A 6,195-nucleotide genomic window follows, 5' to 3' on the forward strand; every position below is an offset into this window, starting at 1 on the left:
AGTATGCTATCCCCAAACCCCTCCCAACTCCCAGGTATATAATCCGCCTCCCCTCACAGGCCCAGGGCACCTGCTCTTCCTGTCCACGGGTCCTGTCCCTGTGCTTTAATAAAACCATCATTTTGCCCCAAAGACATCTCAAGAATTCTTTCTTGGTCATCGGCTCTGTACTTAACCTATATTCCAAAACTTCATCATTCTCACATAAAGAATGGGCCAGAATGGGGCAAGAGATGATGGGGACACAGAGATGGCCACTGTGCCATAGACGGCCATGCGGATTTGGCCTAGTACCATGTGGCAGTAGGACAAGGGTACAGAGCAAAATGCTGTTCAACTGATTGCATTCAGGTTCCCTGACAAAGGTTTGGGAAATGTCATTGGCAGATGCCCAGCCCCAACATCACAGCGTAGGGTATACAAGAATGGATTGAAGCTGAGAGAGAAGAGATTCTGTATCTAAGAGCTCTTCTTAGAGTCTTGACATGGTTGCCAGCACTGGGCCCCCCACTGACAGTCTTTTTTTTTTTATTTTTTTATTTTTATTTTTTGACAGTCTTTTTATTTAGAACTGATCGGGGAGCCTGTGGCCTTATCATTCTTGTGATGTCCTGGTTTGAGTAGAGACTGGAGATATCATCTTTTATGGCTTCCTCTTCCTTTTAGGTCTGGCTATTCTTTGTTGGTCACAGGCGACTGTCATAAAAAATATCTTTTCCACCCATACCTAGGGCGGGGTGGTCTGGTTTGTTCCCTTATCTCTTACTTCTCAGCATTTGGGGAACTTTGTTTTGTGAGCCTGATTCCACAGCTCCCTACCTATCTCTCCCTACCTAGCCCTGCCAGTCCCTAACTCATTGTTCATTCTGGAGTAGCGTGTTTATCTTCACTCTTTAAATATCACTTCCTTCTGCAGCCACTTAAGCCGACTGTGCTCTTTCCCCATGGGGGCCCAGTGTGCCATGGCTGCAAACAGTAGCCTCCTTGGTAGTGTATGCAGCCTGTTTATTGTATGGGTTGCCCTAAGGGACCCTGGAGACAGCCCTTTATGGTCAACTTTGAGGTCTGACATCATGCTATCTCCAATCTAGGCTGCAGACAGGTATGCGAGGTGCCTTTGGGAAGCCCCAGGGCACAGTAGCCAGGGTCTACACTGGCCAAGTCATCATGTCCATCTGTACCAAGCTGCAGAACAAGGAGCATGTGATTGAGGCCCAACGCAGGGCCAAGTTCAAGTTCCCTGGCCGCCAGAAGATCTACATCTCCAAGAAGTGGGGCTTTACTAAGTTTAATGTGGACGAATTTGAAGATACGGTGGCCGAAAAGCGGCTCATCCCAGATGGCTGTGGGGTCAAATACATCCCTAATCGTGGCCCCTTGGACAAATGGAGGGCTCTGCACTCATGAGAACCTTGCTCCACCCAAACCCTATTCATGCCCACCAATAAATCCTGCTTCCTGTCAATAAATAAATAAATAAATAAATAAATAAATAAATATATCACTTCTTATTTGTTCACTTCTTGTTTCTCTTTGGTGACTTAATGTCCAGTAAACAGTACTAGAGGCAGGAAAAGAAGGACAATGTAACGAGACTGAGGGGGGCATTTTTTTACACATGAGCTGGTGGTAACAATTAAGAAGAATGGTAAGAGAGGACCAATCAGTAATTAATAGAAATGTATTGTGCACCACCCTACAGTCTCCCCATCCCCAAACGGTTTGTCCCTCCTCCTCTCAGCACCCCAGAGCCAGTAAGTTTCTTGACCCTGGTGTCAAACAACTCCAAGCCTATCTGAAGAACATTTTGAAAATCTACTAGCTGTATCTGCAATTGGCATGAGAAAGGCCCCGAAGGATTTTGGAGTATTGAATGCTTAGTAGAGAATCACTATTTTGTAACCGAACATACACGTTCTGTTAAACAGCAAATTGCCCGTCAGTCTTCTCAAGCAATTTCCTCCATCGAAAAATAAAAGATACATTGTACACCTTTACATTGAAAGCAGACGGAAAAACGTGTTGCCCCCTCTGAGGCTCGAACTCAGGACCTTCAGATTATGAGACTGACGCGCTGCCTACTGCGCTAAGGAGGCGGCCGCGTGTGCCCGCTCCCCAGCACACCTACCAAGAGCATGTGCAACCGTGTCGTCTCCTGTCTGCGAACTGGGGTTTCTAAACCATTCACGCCAAGTTATCCCCGGTTTGGGGGCCAGAGCTGCGCAGGACAGAGCAGCCCGGCCGGCGCTGAGCGGCCTCTGCCGCGGTCTCGGGGCGGTGCGCTCACCTGGGCACCCGGGCCAGGCGCCCCATCCCGGGCACCTGCACCCTCCCGGGGCGGGACGCAGGGCGGGAGCGCGCTCTTCCCGCCGTGCGGTCCGCGGGATTCTTCCCTTGCTTCTGTTCCTCCTTAAGCTGCGGGGCTCGCCATGGGCCGGGCGTGCTCGCGCCTGAAGTGGGGAGCTCGCTTCCTGCCGTGTCGGCTCCTCCGCGCCCACACCCTCGGGGCGTGTCGGTGACCTGCGGGGCCGCCTGGAGCCGGGTGGAGGACGGGCCGGAGCCCCACGCGAGCCGAGGGCTGGGGGCTGGGGGCGACATTCAGGTCGCAGAAGTGCAAGCAGCTCCCCGGGCCCAGGCGGTAGCGTGGCCGAGCGGTCTAAGGCGCTGGATTAAGGCTCCAGTCTCTTCGGGGGCGTGGGTTCGAATCCCACCGCTGCCAGAGCCTTTTTTACAGCCATCTGGCTGTGTACGCGTCCCTGTCACTCGCAGTGTAGACAGTTATCACAGGCTCCGAAGTCCAGGCAGGACCCCCTAGGGGTTTTCCCAGAGGTCACACCGCCCCCACCCACTCACGATGGGCCTTCAAGGATCTCAATGAGCAAGAAGGTGACGAGCATCTGCGTGTGGTACTGACCCCCTCCATCACTGCACTTTCACCCCCCACAAGCAGCCAGCACTAACAGACCTTCCTTTAATTCACTCTTTTATTTTAGAAAATATTTGTAGGTCACCTACTAGGTGCCAGGTGCTTTCTCAGGCCGCGCAGATACAGCAGTCCCTGCTCAGTACGTTTAATCTATAAACGAAGGAAGAGCGTCGGTGTCCCTGAACCCCCGGTGCCCCGCAGGCCTGCACCCTCGGATCTCACGTTCTCGACCTTCCCTGCGCAAACCCTATCCTGGGGTCGCCCCGCCTCGCCCTGCCTCACCCTACCCCCGGTCAGGCCCCGCCCCTTCCCTCCTCACCCCTCCACGCCCTCTCTCAGCGCCCCCCCCCCCACCAGAGGCCGCCGCCCCTCCGCGGGTCTCTGTCCCCTAGACTGGGCTCCCCCTGTTCCTGCTCCCAGCACTTCCCTCTGCCCTCAAGCCATCATCCTCGAGGTCTCAGTTTAGAAGCTGCTTTTTCCTGGAAGCCTCCCGGGATCTACCCTTCCGAAATCACCGTCAGCCCCGGAAGACAGGGAGAGAACAGCAAGGTTCCCTGCCCCGGTGCCATTAGACGCACACGCGCCCCAGGATGACACAACTCCTGTGGACTTGTTCAACTCCTATGAATCACACCTTAGGTGTACTGTGGCCAGAACAGAGAATGTAACCGAGTCGTACAACCGCACAAGGTAGGGAAGGACACACTTCGGATTGCTCCTGGTGTGACAGTGTCGGAGAAGGGGCGGAGGGTGATAAATTGTACCTGACACACTTCTGCCTAAGTTGTTAGAGTGGGTGGAGATTTGTTTCATAAGTCAAACACGTGGATTCATAAATTTATATATGAATTTTTAAAAATCCCAATCTGATAAACAGCAAAGGAGAAATGCAGGGCGTGGTGCCCTGGCGGGCTGGGCTCATTGCTACCTGCCCCTCTCTGGCAGGGCTGGCAGGCTCCATTACCATTCAGTCCATCATTCGGCATCTACCATAACTTTCGGAAACTTTTGTGTAATTGTCTGCTTTTCCTCATGCATTGTAAGATTTGTCCGATACAGAACAGTATTTCTCTTGCTTCCCCATATCAGGAAAGCTGAATAAATATTTGTGGCAAACTTCAATGAATAAATACATGAAAGAATAACTTTCTAATTTGTGGGGTAAGCAGTGCATACAGAGCTGAGAACCTGGGAGGACACTGAGATCTTCAGTCTTATGAAGGGTCAGGTGTTCTGAAGCCCCCTTTCTCTGGGAACCTGCAGTGATCTTGGTTGTGGACTGCTGGTTCTGCCACACTGGCTTGCTCTTTCTGTGTTCAGCTCTGCAAGCCATTCTTGGGTAGATCACCAGAGAACAGATGGCTTCTGGATTGTGGGGCCCAGGCATCTGTCCACCCTTCCCAAGATGTTCCTTTAGGTGGTCTTCATTTGTTTGCATTCACCCTGTGATATTTGTTAACCACATGGGCAATCCAAGGGAAAGGTACAGGCTTTTGAATTCCACACTCAAAAATAAACCAACCCGTGGCCATCTGCCCTATTTTCCAGATCTTTACCCACTATCCTTTCCTAGGGAATAAATGTGCTAAGGCTGAAAAAGCAGTCATTTATACCCCCTCCCCCTTGCCTATCCTCAGAGAGTAGTTTAAAGTTAAATAATGGGCTTTCGATGTCCTGGTATCCCTTTAAAACCAGTGGTCATTTTTCTTATTCTTTAAGAAATAAGATTATAGCTCATGGGAATAAAAAGGATCCCCACCTGTACTGGGGAGAAAAGACTTGGTTCATTGCTCAGATAGATCTAAGATAGCTTAGGCCATCTTTGAAGGCCAGGAGACTCATGGACATGGAATGGAGAAGTGTGTGTGTATAAACAGGAGAACTTCACAGTTACCTGGCCAAAAGTCTTCGTTTCACTGCTTCTCTCCCCACCATGTTTCTTGGGCAGCTATTTAGTGACAGGTACCTTGCTTGGTTGGAGATCTAGCAAAACGATGAGTTGCAGAAAATGATTCAGGGATGCCTTCGCAATTCAGCCTTGGGAGACTCACTGAGGCATATTGAGAACAGGTGGTCAAGACTTCATATTTAGCTTAAGTGAGGAGCAATTTATACTTGGGTGTGGCTTCCAGCCATGCTGTATATATGATCTCTTTGTTATGTGTTGTTCTTACACTTACTAGGCAAACAATCATGTTATCCTGATGAAGTTAAGATTTGGAAAAAAATAGGTGAGTATGCGCAGCACTACGGTGTCGACTTGTGTTCATCCACACTGGGGGACACCTATTTATGGTTCCATTTGAACACTAGAATGTCCACCTGGGAGCTGTGACCCAGAAAGGACAAAAACAAACAAAGCAAAACAAAAGATGCAACAGCCATCCCCCTCACCCATGTCAGATTTAGCCCAAGGAAGGAAGGAAAAGGAAACCCTCCCAAAGGTCTAACACTGGGCTATCCCACTGAATATTCACACACTCCTTTTATCTGTGCCCTCAAGAAACACGCATTGGTTAAGCTTCCATTAGTCCCAGACTTGTGGTGTCAAAGAGGAAAGGGACTGGCGGGCACTTGGTACTTTTTGGAGTGGGGCCACAGATCTTCGGGTTTGAAACCCAGAATTATAACTGAGCAGGAAAGCACCTAGACAATGCAGGGTCGCCCTAGAAGGGTCTGCAGGTACTTTGAGTAAGTGAAGCTACAGAGAGGAAATGTTCTATTTTTCCTTTCTCTCTTTGGAACCGTGAGATGAAAATCCAACTTGCCTTTGCGTGGGTCAGAAATGAAGGCTAAATCAAAACCAGCAAAAGAATATCCTCAGAACCCTTCGCTGCCCCTGCCCCGGGAATTAGGTGCGGTGGAAGCCCCTACCACCACCTGTCACCCATCTGACGCTCCAGTATCTGGATCGTCCATCGCCTTGAGGCTCGAAAGTGCACGGATTTTCCACCCGCCCCACGACCGCCAAAAAATGCCCTCTTAGATTAAAAAAAAAAAATCAGGAAGAAGAGACAGAACTTTTGTTTAAAGTGGTGCCTCATTCTTCAGTTGTATTCCGTACAGCTCTCACTTACACACACACACACACACACACACACACACACACAAGGGCACAAAGGAAGAGATTTCAGATGGACAGTGTGAAGGAGCACCATCGAGTGGGGTTCCATGGTGTAATGGTTAGCACTCTGGACTCTGAATCCAGCGATCCGAGTTCAAATCTCGGTGGAACCTTTCCTTTTATCTTTTTTACCTGCCTTCCCATC

General features: G+C 50.0%; 4 non-coding genes across 4 annotated transcripts; 3 read left to right on the top strand and 1 right to left on the bottom strand.

Annotated features, from left to right (window-relative positions):
* The first annotated feature begins 910 nt into the window (after positions 1-910).
* On the top strand, positions 911-1,044 carry LOC144306890 (small nucleolar RNA SNORA70). Its single transcript, XR_013373944.1, has one exon. It is a non-coding gene; the product is annotated as a small nucleolar RNA SNORA70 (small nucleolar RNA).
* A 979-nt stretch (positions 1,045-2,023) lies between these two features.
* On the bottom strand, positions 2,024-2,096 carry TRNAM-CAU (transfer RNA methionine (anticodon CAU)). The gene has a single exon. It is a non-coding gene; the product is annotated as a tRNA-Met (tRNA).
* A 541-nt stretch (positions 2,097-2,637) lies between these two features.
* On the top strand, positions 2,638-2,719 carry TRNAL-AAG (transfer RNA leucine (anticodon AAG)). The gene has a single exon. It is a non-coding gene; the product is annotated as a tRNA-Leu (tRNA).
* A 3,372-nt stretch (positions 2,720-6,091) lies between these two features.
* On the top strand, positions 6,092-6,163 carry TRNAQ-CUG (transfer RNA glutamine (anticodon CUG)). Its single transcript has one exon. It is a non-coding gene; the product is annotated as a tRNA-Gln (tRNA).
* Positions 6,164-6,195: the final 32 nt, after the last annotated feature.

The sequence above is a fragment of the Canis aureus genome, chromosome 37 (assembly GCF_053574225.1).
Source record: "Canis aureus isolate CA01 chromosome 37, VMU_Caureus_v.1.0, whole genome shotgun sequence".
Lineage (NCBI taxonomy): Eukaryota > Metazoa > Chordata > Mammalia > Carnivora > Canidae > Canis > Canis aureus.